We start from the raw sequence: 17344 nt of genomic DNA, 5'->3' as shown, positions 1-17344 counted from the left end.
ATGACACTACAGATAAAGGGCTGGTATCCAAGATCTATAAAGAACTTCTCAAACTGAACACCCAAAAAACAAATAATCAAGTCCAAAAATGGGCAGAAGACATGAACAGACTGTCGGTGGGAATGCAAGTTGGTACAGCCACTTTGGAAAACAGTGTGGAGGTGCCTCAAAAAATTAAAAATAGAGCTACCTTATGACCCAGCAATTGCACTCCTGGGTATTTGCAGATGTAGTGAAAAGAAGGGCCATATGCACCCCAATGTTCATAGCAGCAATGTCCACAATAGCCAAACCGTGGAAAGAGCTGAGATGCCCTTCAACAGACAAATGGATAAAGAAGATGTGGTCCATATATACAATGGAATTACTCAGCCATCAGAAAGGATGAATACCCAACTTTCATATCAACATGGATGGGACTGGAGGAGATGATGCTAAGGGAAATAAGTCAAGCAGAGAAAGTCAATTATCATATGGTTTCACTTATTTGTGGAACGTAAGGAATAGCATGGAGGACGTTAGGAGAAGGAAGGGAAAAATGAAGGGGGGAAATTGGAGGGAGAGATGAACCATGAGAGACTATGAACTCTTAGAAACAAAAGGAAGGTTTTAGAGGGGAGAGGGGTGGGGGGATGGGTTAGCCGGGTGATGGGTATTAAGGAGGGCATGTACTGCATGGAGCACTGGGTGTTATGCGAAAACAATGAATCGTGGATCACTACATCAAAAAGAATGATGTAATGTATGGTGACTAACATAACATAAGAAAATAAAAAAAATTGCAAGGAGTAGAAATTCTTAGACTATAAGGAAAAGATAGGAAAAGATAGAAATTCTTTAATTCAACTTTATCTAGTAAAGTTCGAGATACACTTACCTATGACCCAGAAATTCTATGCTTAGGTGTATGCCCCTCTTTATATAAGGCCAAGTAGTAAATATTTTAGGATTTGAGGATCATATTGTCTCTGTTGTAATTACTTAATTCTGCCATTGTAGTATGAAAACAGCCAAAATATAAGTCAAAATATAAATCAAAAGATACATAAATGGGTGTGGCTGTGTTCTAATAACTTTTTAAAACCAGGAAGTAGACTGGATTTGGTCAATGGGAAATAGGTTGTCAACCTCTGCACTAGAGGATGAGTTTAATTCAACCAAATGATGACTAGGAAATTTCAAGAAAAGAAATAAGCATGTTAAAATATGTAAATGTACATATAAAACAAAGGTGTAAAGACCAGTGACTAATATACAAATGTTGCATAGTGTATTAAAAATATCAGCCAATTCAATTAGACAATAAAAATCAATAAGAGCCACAAGAATAACTAAAAACTAGTATATATAATTAACACAAAGAATAAAAAAATTATTCTTGTACACAAACAAGAAACACAACATAATGGTAACGAAAACCCTTTTATAATAACAATACAAAAATCAATACTTAGAAATAAATTTCATGAGAAACATACAAACCTTTATGAGTAAATTTTAAAACATTCTTGAAAGACGCCAAATTAGATTTGGACAAACAGGGGTGGGGGAATCCCTGATTCTTGGATAAAGTGAATTACACACAAATGTATGTGGCAACTTGTTATATGACAAAGAAGGCACCTCATAATACTACTGTGAGGATGAATTTTTAAATAAATGGTACTCCGGCAACAGGAAAATATTTAGAAAAAGATAAAATTAGAATCGTATCTTAATAATAAACTCTAAAAAGATTAAGGATCTAAATGTAAAAAAAAAAAAGAAGAAGAAATAAAATAGAACTACATGAGTGCCGGGAGAAAACATGAATGTTTTCCCTTTAACTTTGGTATAGGGAATGGCTATTCACCTACGACATACATCAAGATGTAATAAATGAAAAGACTGATAAATTTCACTATGTAAAAAATTAAAAATACATTAAAGGATACTAAGAAAATTTAAAAACCTGAAAAAGGGGGGATTTTTACAACATATAACATAAACAAAGAGTTAATATTCTCATATATAAGGAACTCTTTAAATTGAGGATAAAAGTTAAAAAAAAACTAATAAAAATTAGGAAAAAGTACAAATAGAAAAGTCACCAAAAAAGACATGAAAAGATGTTCAAACTCACTTGTAAGTAGAGGATGCAAATTAAAACAATATTGAAATATCATTTCTCAACTATCAGACTGACAATAATTTAGAAACATGACAATACTTTACGTTCCTGCGGTTGAGGAGAAACAGACACATTCAATTGGTGCTAATGTCAATGGAAAGCGATACAACTTTTCCAAGGAAGTATTTTGGCAATACACAATAAATCTTCTCGTACACTTACTTTTTGATTCAGTAATGGCACTTCTAGAAATCTTATTGTTAATTTCACCTCTAACAATATGACGATAAGCACGAAGACTGGAGTGACACGTCCCTAGCCAAGGAACACCAAGGACTGCTGGAAACCGTCAGAAGCCAGGAGAGAGGAAAACAACAGATTCTGCCTCAGAAATTCAGGGAACAATCAATGCTGCCAGCATTGATTATTTTTTATTTATTTATTTTTTAACTTCAAGCCTCCAGAACTATGAGAGAATAAATATCTGTTGTTTTAAGCCTCATTTTGGGGGGGGGGGTGGTACCTTGTTAAGGCAGCTCTCGGAAACTAACACAATCAGCAACTATGGAATTCTGGAACTGCTCCTTGGCCCTTTGTTTAAGAAATCACTCTACTAAATTTTGTCAATGCGAAGGAGACATGCAGTTAATCTGGAGGGTACTGAATTATTTCCATTGTAGAGAGGGGGGCAATTTTTTGATTCAGGGAGAGATGACCAGAAGGAACGGGAATAAGAAGCCTACAAAGCTGAGGCTCTTCAAAGGGAGGTGAATTTTGAAACTCAGTAATTAGATACAGCCGCTAAGTGATTTTCACGTCCTACCCTGTGCTGCACTATAATTGCTACCCATACACAATCCTTGGAACCTTGGTCACAATTTGATATTGTTATGCACTTATTCTCATTTGGGTGGTTCTGTGGGCAAGTGAAGGAACTTAATAAGGGTCTGGTAGGGATAAAGAAGAATGACAATTCGGCAGGAGACAAAATGGAGATGTTAAGAACTGAGTTATAGACAAATATTTAAAATAGCCCTTTCCCCCCAAAAAATCCCTGGAGATTTGAAAGAGAAAATGGGGCTCCAATGGTATAGTAAATGAAAGTCGAAAGGATTTTAATTAAATACTAATTGAATTTAAAGGTCATGGTAAACCATCAAGATGGAGTCAAATTAGAGTTCATTGAGTTGATAACTGAATTTCCTAAGTGTCTTTTCCTACCAACAACCTTTATGAATTAGCTGGTTTTTAACCTTGTTTTATTTTTGAAGTTTTACCATATTATTTCAATTTAATTCATATTATGTCTAATGGGAGTCATTCTATATTTTTGATGATCGTGCGTACTTATGCTATTCTATGTTGATTTTATACTTATTTTTTTACTCTCATAATAAAACACCTAATTTGCCTAATTTCTTTTTAAAATTTTTAAGATTTTATTTATTTGAGAGACAGAGAGAACACAAGCGGGGTGGAGAGAGGCAGAGGGAGAGGGAGAAGCAGACTCCCTGCTGAGTAGGAAGCCTGATAGGGAGCTCAATTCCCAGGATCCTGGGATCACGACCTGAGCCAGAGGAAAATGCTTAACCGACTGAGCCACCCAGTGCCCTAATTTGCCAAATTTCTAAATAATCATGCCCTCTTTATCTTACCTTTTTTTTTCACCCATACCCCCCACCTTGGCAACCAGTGATCTGTTCTGTTTCTATGAATTAGTTTTTTTTTTAAATCAGGTTCTACAGATAAATGAGATCATACAGTATTTGTCCTACTCTGACGTACTTCACTATAGTATAATGCCTTCAAAGTCCAACTATACTGTTGCAAATGGCAGGATTTTCTTCTTTTTATGACAAAAGATTACATGTGTGTGTGTGTACCAAATTTTCTTCATTTATCCATCAATAGATCCTTAGGTTGTTTCCATATTTTGGCTATTGTAAATGAGGATGCAATGAAAATGGGGGTGCAGCTATTTCTTCAAGATAATGATTTCATTTCCTTCAGATATACGCCTAAGAGTGGAATCACTAGATCATATATTAGTTCTTTTTTTTACTTTAAATTTTTTAATGTTATGTTAACCACCATACATTACATCATTAGTTTTTGATGTAGTGTTCCATGATTCATTGTTTGTGCATAACACCCAGTGCTCCATGCAGAAGGTGCCCTCTTAAATACCCATCACCAGGCTAACCCATCCTCCGACCCCCCTCCCCTCTAAAACCCTCAGTTTGTTTTTCAGAGTCCATCGTCTCTCATGGTTCGTCTCCCCCTCCGATTTACTCCCCTTCATTCTTCCCCTCCTGCTACCTTCTTCTTCTTTATTCTTAACATATATCACATTATTTGTTTCAGAGGTACAGATCTGTGTTTCAACAGTCTTGCACAGTTCACAGCGCTCACCATAGCACATACCCTCCCCAATGTCTATCACCCAGCCACCCCGTCCCTCCCACACCCCCATCACTCCAGCAAACCTCAGTTTGTTTCCTGAGATTAAGAATTCCTCATATCAGTGGGCGCCTGGGTGGCTCAGTTGGTTAAGCAACTGCCTTCAGCTCAGGTCATGATCCTGGAGTCCCTGGATCGAGTCCCGCATCGGGCTCCCTGCTCGGCAGGGAGTTTCTCCCTCTGACCCTCTCCCCTCTCATGCTCTCTCTCTCTCATTCTCTCTCTCAAATGAATAAATAAAATCTTCAAAAAAAAAAAAGAATTACTCGTATCAGTGAGGTCATATGATACATGTCTTTCTCTGATTGACTTATTTCACTCAGCATAACAACCTCCAGTTGCATCCACGTCGTTGCAAATGGCAAGATCTCATTCTTTTTGATGGCCGCATACTATTCCATTGTGTATATACACCAGACCTTCTTATCCATTCATCTGTCGATGGACATCTTGGCTCTTTCCACAGTTTGGCTAGGTGGACATTGCTGCTATAAACACTGGGTTGCACATACCCCTTCGGATCCCTACATTTGTATCTTTGAGGTAAATACCCAGTTGTGCAATAGCTGGGTTGTACGGTAGCTCTATTTTCAACTTTTTGAGGAACCTCCATACTGTTTTCCAGACTGGCTGCACCAGCTTACATTCCACCAACAGTGTAGGAGGGTTCCCCTTTCTCCGCATCCCCGCCAACATCTGTCGTTTCCTGACTTGTTAATCTTGGCCATTCTGACTGGTGTGAGGTGGTATCTCATTGAGGTTTTGATTTGGATTTCCCTGATGCCGAGCGATGTGGAGCACTTTTTCATGTGTCTGTTGGCCATTTGGATGTCTTCTTTGGAAAAATGTCTGTTCATGTCTTCTGTCCATTTCTTGATTGGATCATTTGTTCTTTGGGTGTTGAGTTTGATAAGTTCTTTAGAGATTTTGGATACTAGCCCTTTATCTGATAGGTCATTTGCAAATATTTTCTCCCATTCTGTCGGTTGTCTTTGGGTTTTGTGGACTGTTTCTTTTGCTGTGCAAAAGCTTTTGATCTTGATGAAATCCCAATAGTTCATTTTTGCCCTTCCTTCCTTTGCCTTTGGCGATGTGTCTAGGAAGAAGTTGCTGCAGCTGAGGTCGAAGACGTTGCTGCCTGTGTTCTCCTTTAGGATTTTGATGGACTCCTGTCTCACATTTAGGTCTTTCAACCATTTGTAGTCTATTTTTGTGTGTGGTGTAAGGAAATGATCCAGTTTCATTCTTCTGCATGCAGCTGTCCAATTTTCCCAACACCATTTGTTGAAGAGACTGTCTTTTTGCCATTGGACATTCTTTCCTGCTTTGTCAAAGATTAGTTGGCCAGAGTTGAGGGCCCATTTCTGGGCTCTCTATTCTGTTCCATTGATCTGTGTGTCTGTTTTTGTGCCAGTACCATACTGTCTTGATGATGACAGCTTTGTAATAGAGCTGGAAGTCCGGAATTGTGATGCCACCAGCTTTGCTTTTCTTTTTCAACATTCCTCTGGCTATTCGGGGTCTCTTCTGGTTCCATACAAATTTTAACATTATTTGTTCCATTTCTTTGAAAAAAGTGGATGGTATTTTCATGGGGATTGCATTGGATGTGTAGATTGCTCTAGGTAGCATTGATATCTTCACAATGTTTGTTCTTCCAATCCATGAGCATGGAACATTTTTCCATTTCTTTGTGTCTTCCTCAATTTCTTTCAGGAGTATTTTATAATTTTCTGAGTACAGATCCTTTGCTTCTTTGGTTAGATTTATTCCTAGGTATCTTACGGTTTTGGGTGCAATTGTAAATGGGATCGACTCCTTAATTTCTCTCTCTTCTGTTGTTGGTCTATAGGAATTCCACTGATTTTGCGGAATGATATTATATCCTGCCACTTTACTGAATTCCTGTATGAGTTCTAGCAGTTTTGGGGTGGAGTCTTTTGGGTTTTCCACATAAAGTATCATATCATCTGCAAAGAGTGAGAGTTTGACTTCCTCTTTGCCGATTTGGATGCCTTTGATTTCTTTTTGTTGTCTAATTGCTGTGGCTAGGACTTCTAGTACTATGTTGAATAGCAGTGGTGATAGTGGACGTCCCTGCCGCCTTCCTGACCTTAGGGGGAAAGCTCTCAGGTTTTCCCCATTGAGAATGATATTCACTGTAGGTTTTTCATAGATGGCTTTTATGATGTTGGAGGTATGTACCTTCTATCCCTATACTCTGAAGAGTTTTGATCAAGAAAGGATGCTGTACGTTGTCAAATGCTTTTTCTGCATCTATTGAGAGGATCATATGATTCTTGTTGTTTTGTTAATATATTGTATCACGTTGATTGATTTGCAGATGTTGAATCAACCTTGCAGCCCAGGGATAAATCCCACTTGGTCGTGGTGAATAATCCTTTTAATGTACTATTGGATCCTATTGGCTAATATTTTGGTGAGAATTTTTGCATCCATGTTCATCAAGGATATTGGTCTGTAATTCTCCTTTTTGATGGGGTCTTTGTCTGGTTTGGGGATCAAGGTAATGGTGGCCTCATGAAACGAGTTTGGAAATTTTCCTTCCATTTCTATTTTTTGGAACAATTTCAGGAGAATAGGTATTAATTCTTCTTGAAAAGTTTGGTAGAATTCCCCTGGGAAGCCATCTGGCCCTGGGCTTTTGTTGTTGGGAGATTTTTGATGACTGCTTCCATTTCCTTAGTGGTTATAGGTCTGTTCAGGTTTTCTATTTCTTCCTGGTTCAATTTTGGTAGTTGATACATCTCTAGGAATGCATCCATTTCTTCCAGGTTATCTAATTTGCTGGCATAGAGTTGCTCATAAGATGTTCTTATAATTGTTTGTATTTCTTTGGTGTGGGTTGTGATCTCTCCTCTTTCATTCATGATTTTGTTGATTTGGGTCATTTCTCTTTTCTTTTTGATCAGTCTGGCCAGGGGTTTATCAATCTTGTTAATTCTTTCAAAGAACCAGCTCCTAATTTCGTTGATCTGTTCTACTATTCTTTTGGTTTCTAGTTCATTGATTTCTGCTCTGATCTTTATGATTTCTCTTCTCCTGCTGGGTTTAGGCTTTATTTGCTGTTCTTTCTCCAGCTCCTTTAGGTGTAGGGTTAGGTTGTGTATTTGAGACCTTTCTTGTTTCTTGAGAAAGGCTTGTATTGCTATATACTTTCCTCTCAGGACTGCCTTTGCTGTATCCCAAAGATTTTGAACAGTTGTGTTTTCATTTTCACTGGTTTCCATGAATTTTTTTAATTCTTCTTTAATTTCTTGGTTGACCCATTCATTCTTTAGTAGGATGCTCTTTAGCCTCCATGTATTTGAGTTCTTTCTGACTTTCCTCTTGTGCTTGAGTTCTAGTTTCAAAGCACTGTGGTCTTAAAATATGCAGGGAATAATCCCAATCTTTTGGTACCGATTGAGACCTGATTTGTGACCTAGGACGTGATCAAATCTGGAGAATGTTCCATGCGCACTAGAGAAGAATGTGTATTCCGTTGCTTTGGGATGGAATGTTCTGAATATGTCTGTGAAGTCCATTTGATCAGGTGTGACATTTAAAGTTATTATTTCCTTGTTGATCTTTTGCTTCAATGATCTGTCCATTTCAGTCAGGGGGGTGTTAAAGTCCCCCACTATTATTGTATTGTTGTCCATGTGTTTCTTTGTTTTTGTTATTAATTGCCTTATAGAATTGGCTGCTCCCATGTAAGGGGCATAGATATTTACAATTGATAGATCTTCTTGTTGGATAGACCCTTTAAGTAGGATATAGTGTCCTTCCTCATCTCTTATTACAGTGTTTGGTTTAAAATCTAATTTGTCTGATATAAAGATTGCCACCCCAGCTTTCTTTTGGTGTCCATTAGGATAGTAAATGGTTTTCCAACCCCTCCCTTTCAATGTGGGGGTGTCTTTGGGTCTAAAATGAGTCTCTTGCAGACAGCATATCGATGGGTCTTGTTTTTTAATCCAATCTGATAGCCTGTGCCTTTTGATTGGGGCATTTATCCCATTTACATTCATGGTAACTATTGAAAGGTATGAATTTAGTGCCATTGTATTGCCTGTAAGGTGACTGTTACTGTGTATTGTCTGTGTTCCTTTCTGGTCTATGCTGCTTTTAGGCTCTCTGTTGGCTTAGAGGACCCCTTTCAATATTTCTTGTAGGACTGGTTTGTGTTTGCAAATTCCTTTAGTGTTTGTCCTGGAAACTTTTTATCTCTCCTTCTATTTTCAAGGAGAGCCTAGCTGGATATAGTATTCTTGGCTGCATATTTTTCTCGTTTAGTGCTCTGAAGATATCATGCCAGGCCTTTCTGGCCTGCCAGGTCTCTGTGGATAGGTCTGTTGCCAATCTAATGTTTCTACCTTTATAGGTTACATATCTCTTCTCCCGAGCTGCTTTCAAAATTTTTCTCTTTGTCTCTGAGACTCGTTAAGTTTTACTATTAGATGTCGGGGTGTTGACCTATTTTTATTGATTTTGAGAGGGGTTCTCTGTGACTCCTGGATTTGATGCCAGTTTCCTTCCCCACATTAGGGAAGTTCTCTGCTATAATTTGCTCCAATATACCTTCTGCCCCCTCTCTCTTTCTTCTTCTTCTGGGATCCCAAGTATTCTAATATTGTTTTGTCTTACCGTATTGCTTATCTCTCGAATTCTGCTCTCGTGATCCTGTAGTTGTTTCTCTCTCTTTCTCAGCTTCTTTATTTTCCATCATTTGGTCTTCTATATCACTGATTCTCTCTTCTGTCTCATTTATCCTAGCAGTTAGTGCCCCCATTTTTGATTGCACCTCATTAATAGCCTTTTTGATTTCGACTTGGTTAGATTTTAGTTCTTTTATTTCTCCAGGAAGGGTTTCTCTAATAACCTCCATGCTTTTTTCAAGCCCAGCTAGTATCTTTAAAGTAATGATTCTGAACTCTAGGTCCGACATCATACTAATGTCCAATTGAGTAGGTCCCTGGCAGACGGTACTACCTCTTGTTCTTTTTGCTGAGGTGATTTTTTTTTTGTCTTGTCATTTTGTCCAGAGGAGAACAGATGAATGAGAGAACAAAATGCTAACAGGTTAACAACGTCCCCAGATAATATAGTCTAAACAAATCAGAAAATACCTGAAACCAGGGGAGAAGAAAGGGAAAGAAAGAAAAAAGAAAGAGAAAAAAAAAAAAAAGAAAAATAAAAAGATAAAAACAAACAAAAGCAGAACAAAACAAACAGAATATGATCAAATATGATCAGGCTAGTGCATAGATCCGTGCCACACACTAGATTTTGGGGGTATTTTGGTCTGTTAGAAGAAAGTGCCTCCTAAAATTGTAAAGAAAGAAAGACTTATATATGTAGAAAATAAGGATTGATACAATGAAGGGATGGAAGATGACTGTATAGATGTAAATTATAAAATATTTTATAAAAGGAACTGATAAGAAGTTGTTTGAAAAAAGAAAGAAGATTTAAAAAAAAAAGGGATAGAATGTGATCAGGCAGGAGACTAGAACAAAGCCATACGCTAGTGATTTAGGGTATATTTTGATCTGTTAGAAGAAACTGTATCTCAAAATTTTAAAGAGAGAATATATATATATATATATATATATATATATGCCAAATATAAGGGTAACTACTATGAAGGGATAGAATATGACTCTAAAAATGAAAAATAAAAAAAAATTTTTAAAAAAAGGGATTGGTAAGATGTTGGTTGAAAAAGGGAAAAAGAAAAATTCAAAAAAAAACAGTTAAAAAAATTAACTTTGAAAGATTGATGAATCATGGTAAAAAAGCCATGAATTCTATGTGCAGTATTCCCCTAGCGCTGGAGTTCTCCCGTTCTCCTTGATCGGTAAACTTGGTCTTGGCTTGCTGGCTGTTCGTGCTGATCTTCTGGGGGAGGGGCCTGTTGCCGTGGTTCCCAAATGTCTTTGCCGGAGGCGGAATTGCCCCGCCCTGTCGGTCAGGGCTAAGCAATCTGTTAGGGTTTGCTCTCAGGAGCTTTTGTTCCCTGCAAGCTTTCCGTATGGCTTTGGAGGACGAGAGTGAAAATGGTGGCCTCCCAATCTCCGCCTAGAGGAGCCGAGAACTTGGGGCCCCGCTCCTCAGTGTGCCCCCAGAGAAAAGCAGTCAGTCACTCCTGTGTCCCCAGTCTCCGGCCGCACTGTGCTCACCCGGTCTGTGACCCAGCGTTTCTATCTCTGGCACCGGACCCCGTGTGGCGTCTCCAAACCCAGCAGATCCCTGCAGTGCACTCTCCCGCTGCTCCTCCCGGAGGAGGAAGGGGAGTCTCCCCGGATCTGCCGCTTGTTGGGTCCCTGCTGGAGGAGCAGTGGCCCGACTGCGCCGCGGATCACAGTTTATGGCAACCCCGAGCTGAGAGCCCGCGCCTCGGCTCCGGCTCTGCAGCCGGCTTCCCCGCTCCGATACCTGGGAGCTCTGCTGCACTCAGGCACTCCCGGTCTTTCTGTGACCCCGAGGGTCCTGCGACCACACTGTCCCACGAGGGTTCCACCCCCAGCTTAGCCACTGGAGCGACGTCCCTCCACGGAGCCAGCTTCTAAAAGGTCCGATTTTGTGCTCCGCGGCTCTTGCCAGAAGCGGCCGACGGAGGCCCCTCCCCCGCCGTCTATCCTCCCGAATATCGCCTCGGATTCACTTCTCCACACGTCCTACCTTCCGGTAAGTGGTCGCTTTTCTGTTCAGAGAGTTGTTGCTATTCTTTTCTTCGATCTCCTGTTGAGTTTGTAGGTGTTCAGAATGGTTTGATCCCTATTCAGCTGAATTCCTGAGACCAGACGAAATCCAGGTCTCCTACTCCTCCGCCATCTTGCTCTGTCCCAATCATATGTTAGTTCTATTTTTAATACTTTGAGGAACCTCCATACTGTTTTCCAAAGTGGCTGCACCAATTGACATTCCTAAGGACTGCTTTATCTCTGATGTGTATGGCATTTTATGGTTCATTAATATGTTCATCTACATAATTTTTCTTGTTCTTTAGAAAAAATACGATTTTTAAATGAGATTATTATCTTCCTCCTACAGATATTAAAAAGAGAGATCCAGAGAATGATTTGCTGTTCTCAAAATGCTGGAATGTGGCAAAATTAGAATTCAAACTCATGTTTATTGGCACCAATTTCCTTGGTCTTTCTCTCTCTATATATATACATACACATTCTATATACATTAAATATATATATATTACATTACCTCTTGCAAAATTTACCCATGATTTTCACTTGTGAGCATACAGTGAATATGTTTAAACTGGCTAGCCAATGATGTTTCAACCCCTAAAATTCATTTGCTTTCAGGATGGAAAGAAACACAAAGAGAAAAAATGTATTTTTCTAATTTGAAATAGGGCAATGACTACTCCTTAAATAAGGGCATTTGGGGGGAATCAATGATGAGAGTACTAATCAAAATAATTCCCCAAACAGACCGTTTCAAATTTCCATTCAATGAAAGTTAGTAAAAACCTGAATTTCAAGGATAAGTTATCCTTGAATCTACAATTGTTATACTTCTATGTTGTTATACATTTTGACAGGCATTTCATTAATGTTGACAATATACATCAATTGTATAAATATAACTTTAAAGAGTAAATAGAAAGAAATGTCTTTGTGTTGGAAAGTTACATTTGCTTGTAAGAGAAAACAATAAAGTAAATGCAATGTTTCTCTAATCTTTGATTCATTTCTTATTAAAGCGGTAGCTTACATATCTGAATGTCTGATTTCACAGACAGTACAATTATTTTGAAGTACAAAAGCCTACACAGTGTCTTGATTAAATCAAGATGTTTTCCAGCATAGGACAATGTGCCACTGATTTGTGTCCTTCTAATGTGCTAAACTGCCAGAAAATTTAAAAATGACCTTTTGTGCTATAACTCATTAGCCTTTTTGTGGCAATTTAACATATATTTTAGCTTATAAGGATTATATACTCCATGTAAATTTCTATGAGAATAAGTGATTCATTTTAAAAAATTGTATTTTTAAGGCTGAATGAAAGCAGCTAAACACATTGAACTATATACTAAAATGTTATATAAACAACTGTTTTTTTAAAAAAAATATTAGCTATTTGAAATATGTGAAAACTTTAAAAATATTTTATAATAAAGAGAAGCATTTCAGGTCTTTTACACCCGTCATATAAATGAACATATGGTGCTAAATTGTTTTTCACAAGCAAAATATACTTTCATTAGTTTAGACAACTAGTACACACAATTTATTACAGAAAACCAGATGGATTAGTAAAAGTGAGGCTGTGTTCTGGATATTTTGATTGTTCTGTGGCAAATGGAATTGGTTTGGGGAAATGACATTTACATTAACTACCATTCTGTTCCATAAACAGTTCAAAAACAGAGCACCTGACTTAAAAATGATAATGGAAATATTGGAAATAGTGGTAAATAACAGTCAGTATTTGAATAAGAAATTCAGCATTACCTTAACAATGTAATCAATGCGGTCAAAGTTGGCCTTATGGACAATTATAATGTTAAGCATACTTGATTAATTCTTTCATAAACAAGGAAATATAAGTTCTGTAATACTACCCACTTAAAATCACCTCAAAGATGAGCCATTTAAAAAATAATAAACACAAGAGGGGTGCCTTGGTGGCTCGGTTGGTTAAGCATGTGCCTTTGGCTCAGGTCACGATCCCAGGGTCCTGGGATGGAGCCCCGCATCAAGCTCTCCCCTCAGCAGAGAGTCTGCTTCTCTCTCGGCCTCTACCCCCTGGCTTGTGCTCTCTCTCTCTCACTTACGGTCTTTGTCTCTAATAAATAAATAAAGTCTTAAAAAATAAAAGAAAGAAAATAATAAACACAAGAGAGAATGAGGAGTCAGGTATGCAAGCTGTGAAGCATTTTTTTTTTTTTCCACATTGGAATCGTATTCAAGGTTTAGAAGACAGAATGAAAACATATTACAGACTCAAATACATGGTCTATTGCTAGGCATCATTTCTCCCGTCTGGGTCCTTTGCCTCCTTTTGTGATTCACTTGTGCTCTAAACCTCTCTGACAGATAAGAGGCCAAAAAAAAAAAAAGACAGAAGGAAAGGAAAGAGAAAAAAAGGGCGAAAGTCTATATTTTTTTTACAACTAGTCCAACACAAATTTCCATGGCATCTGAGACTTTTGTGTACACTTAGGAGCTCAGAGAAGGGATCTTATAAAGAAATCTAACAGGTAGTCATTTTATATGTCTAATAATTCTTAGCATTAAAAAAGAAATTTGTTCTCAACCAGAGGAATACTAAAATGGCTTTTCTCTGCTGCTTTGTTTACTCCTCTTTAGGGTTTTTTTGAAAAGTATGATGCTTCCACCACATATGGAGAGTTAGGCAATGGGCTTTTGGACCCAGGTCCTCTAATGGGCCTATCCCTACATGCAAATGGGAAAGAAACCTGAGATTCCACAAAGTTGTTCTAGCACAGGCACCAGTAACTGTCCAATAAATTGCTGCCTCACCCCATATCAACACAAAATTAATTCCTAACCTCCCTAACTCTTCATTTTCATTGGCTTTGAATACAGACAGAATTATATAGCACTTTATGGCCTCTAATACTTTCCTCAATTGGAATTTAGTATCTTTTGTTGCTATATGCTTCTAAAAACATTTTTTACACAAGCTTCTGTCTCTTGACAAGCTTTTGCTATCTCATCTGCACTCTTCCAGTTTTATGGGCTCTCTGGTTTCATCACTCTTCCTGATTGGCAAAATTCTTTGAGAACAGAACACTCCATAACATCACAGCCTAAGTTCAACAGCAGGAATGGGACGGGTTAAGTGAAAATGTGAGCTTTCTGGTTTGTCACTTCTTCCTATTGTTCCTCTGTCTCCCCATGGTCTTTTATCTGTCCCCTGGCTTCAGAAGTAAGATCTTCTTAGACATCTTCTTTATCCCTCTTATTTATGAAAGTTTGTTCTCAGTTGGCTAGTTGTCATTTTGGAAGGTAACTGACAAATGATTTAATCCTCAAAAGTCTGACTTTGCTTAATTAAAATGCTCCCTGCCATCATGAACAATGCACATACTAGCTGCAAAATAGCAGTTGATAATCCTGGTAGCTAAAGATTTAATTTCTTTAATGGTTATGGTGACTATTTAGAAGACCAGCGCCTTCTTACAAGCACAGGCATCACATCAGGGAAGTACCTTCTCTACTTACTCTGAAGGCTAGATTTTCTAATTTTGCTTTAACAAACTTTCACCATCTTTCCAGACTTTCACCAACATGTAATAAAGTATACAGATGTGCAGACATGCCAGACTCTAAATACATATTGGGAATTGGCTGAGTCAGCTATGTTTAGATGTAAGCTCCTAAGGTTTAGTCTTATTTTGCACCTCTTAAAATCAAGGGGAAGATGGTCATATTTTCTTCTTCAACTGTGAATTCCACATTCCTTTAAAGGAGAATATGCTTGCTATCTTTGAACATGGTAAACAAAATTCAGAGTAAGTCTATAACCTTTCTTACATTAGGAGCCATAATAGCACACTTCAGGACTACAGCCCCTAACATAGCTCATGTATAAGCATATGATAGATGCCAAATATGTATTTGTTAATTGTCAGGTGTAGTATTAAATGATGATGACAATGTGGCTGAAAGCAGATCATTGACTTAGAATAACTAGGCCTAAAAAAAGATTCCAGAATACACAGGATACTCCCTGAGAAGAAGCACTGGTAAGGAGTTGACAAAAACTTACCTCATTAACAATTAAATGGTTATTATAATTTAGACAGTATGATACTTGCACAAGGTCAGGCAAATTCAACAATGGAACTAAATAGAAATCTGACCAACAATCCATACGTTTGGACACTTGTCTTTGGGGAGATCCGTGGTGGACGTTTTGAGGGCAGCTGACCCGCAGCCTACACGCCCCAGACCGCCTCCTGTGGAAGCCTGAGCCGGCCATCTTTCTCCCTTTGTCTCATAACCATGTCCCCCAACAAGAATGCTAATTCACCAGCTGTCCGCCTTAACAGATTCAAGAACAAGGGGAAAGACAGTACAGAAATGAGGCGGCGCTGAAGAGAAGTTAACGTGGAGCTGAGGAAAGCTAAGAAGGATGACCAGAGGCTGAAAAGGAGAAACGTAGGCTCGTTTCCTGATGACGTTACCGCCCCACTGCAGGAAAACCGCAACAACCAGGGCACTGTGAATTGGTCCGTTGATGACATTGTCAAATGCATAAATAGCAACAATTTGGAAAGCCAGCTCCAGGCTACTCAAGCTGCTAGGAAACTGCTTTCTAGGGAAAAACAGCTCCCCATAGACAGCATAATCCGGGCTGCTTTGATTCCAAAATTTCTGTCCTTCTTGGGCAGAACTGATTGTAGTCCCATTCAATTTGAATCCACTTGGGCTCTCACTAACATTGCTTCTGGGATGTCAGAACAGACCAAGGCTGTGGTAGATGGAGGTGCTATCCCAGCACTCATTTCTCTGTTGGCCCACATCAGTGAACAAGCTGTATGGGCTCTAGGAAACATTGCAGGTGATGGTTCAGTTTTTCGAGACTTGGTTATCAAGTATGGTGCAGTTGACCTGCTATTGGCTCTCCTTGCAGTTCTTGATACATCATCTTTAGCACGTAGTTACTTACGTAACCTTACTTGGACACTTTCAAACCTTTGTCGCAACAAGAATCCTGCGCCCACATTAGATGCTGTTGAGCAGATTCTTCCTACCTTAGCTTGTCTCCTGCATCATGATGATCCAGAAGTATAGGCAGATACCTGCTGGGCCATTTCCTACCTTACTGATGGTCCAAATGAACGGATTGAAAGGGTTGTGAAAACAGGAGTTGTGCCCCAGCTTGTGAAGCTTCTAGGAGCTACTGAATTGTCCACTGTGATTCTTGCTTTAAGACCCATAGGAAATATTGTCACTGGGATAGTGAACAGACTCAGGTTGTAATAGATGCAGGAGCACTTGCTCTCTTTCCCAGCCTCCTAACAAACCCCAAAACTCATATTCAGACAGAAGCTACGTGGACAATGTCAAACATCACAGCTGGTCACCAGGATCAGATACAGCAAGTTGTGAATCATGGATCAGTCCCATTCCTCATTGGTGTTCTCTCTAAGGCAGACTTTAAGACACAAAAGGAAGCTGTCTGGGCTGTGACCAACTATACAAGTGGCGGGACAGCTGAACAGATTGTATATCTCGTTCATTGTGGCATAACAGAACCACTGATGAACCTCTTAACTGCAAAAGATAACCAAAATTATTCTGGTTATTCTGGATGCCATTTCAAACATCTTTCAGGCTGCTGAGAAACCAGGTGAAACTGAGAAACTTAGTATAATGATTGAAGAATGTGGAGGTTTGGACAAAATTGAAGCTCTACAAAACCATGAAAATGAGCCTCTGTACGAAGCTTCATTAAAACTTGATTGAGAAGTATTTCTCTGTAGAGGAAGAGGAAGATCAGAATGTTGTGCCAGAAACTACGTCTGAGGGCTATACGTTCCAGGTTCAGGATGGCTCTCCTGGGGCCTTTAACTTTTAGACTGTACAGCTGAGACAGAAAGTTGTTTGTTGTGTACTCTGGTAGAAGTTTGTCTTACTGTTTCTCTACTAAGAACTCTTTTTAAATGTGTTTTGTTATTGTAGCACTTTTTACAATGAAACTCTACTTGGCCAGTTCCAAATTGTACAACCTGTGTGAAGCTCCTCCTCTCAGTGGGTTTCTTATTTC

At 38.7% G+C, this 17344-nt stretch overlaps 1 pseudogene; it reads left to right on the top strand.

Moving 5' to 3' along the window:
- The first annotated feature begins 2199 nt into the window (after positions 1-2199).
- On the top strand, positions 2200-17043 carry LOC148162525 (importin subunit alpha-1 pseudogene; annotated as a pseudogene).
- Positions 17044-17344: the final 301 nt, after the last annotated feature.

This window comes from Eumetopias jubatus, unplaced genomic scaffold, assembly GCF_037043125.1.
Source record: "Eumetopias jubatus isolate StellerSeaLion01/CBP00866 unplaced genomic scaffold, mEumJub1_p1.0 scaffold_14, whole genome shotgun sequence".
NCBI lineage: Eukaryota > Metazoa > Chordata > Mammalia > Carnivora > Otariidae > Eumetopias > Eumetopias jubatus.
This window is presented reverse-complemented; position numbering and strand designations above follow the sequence as displayed.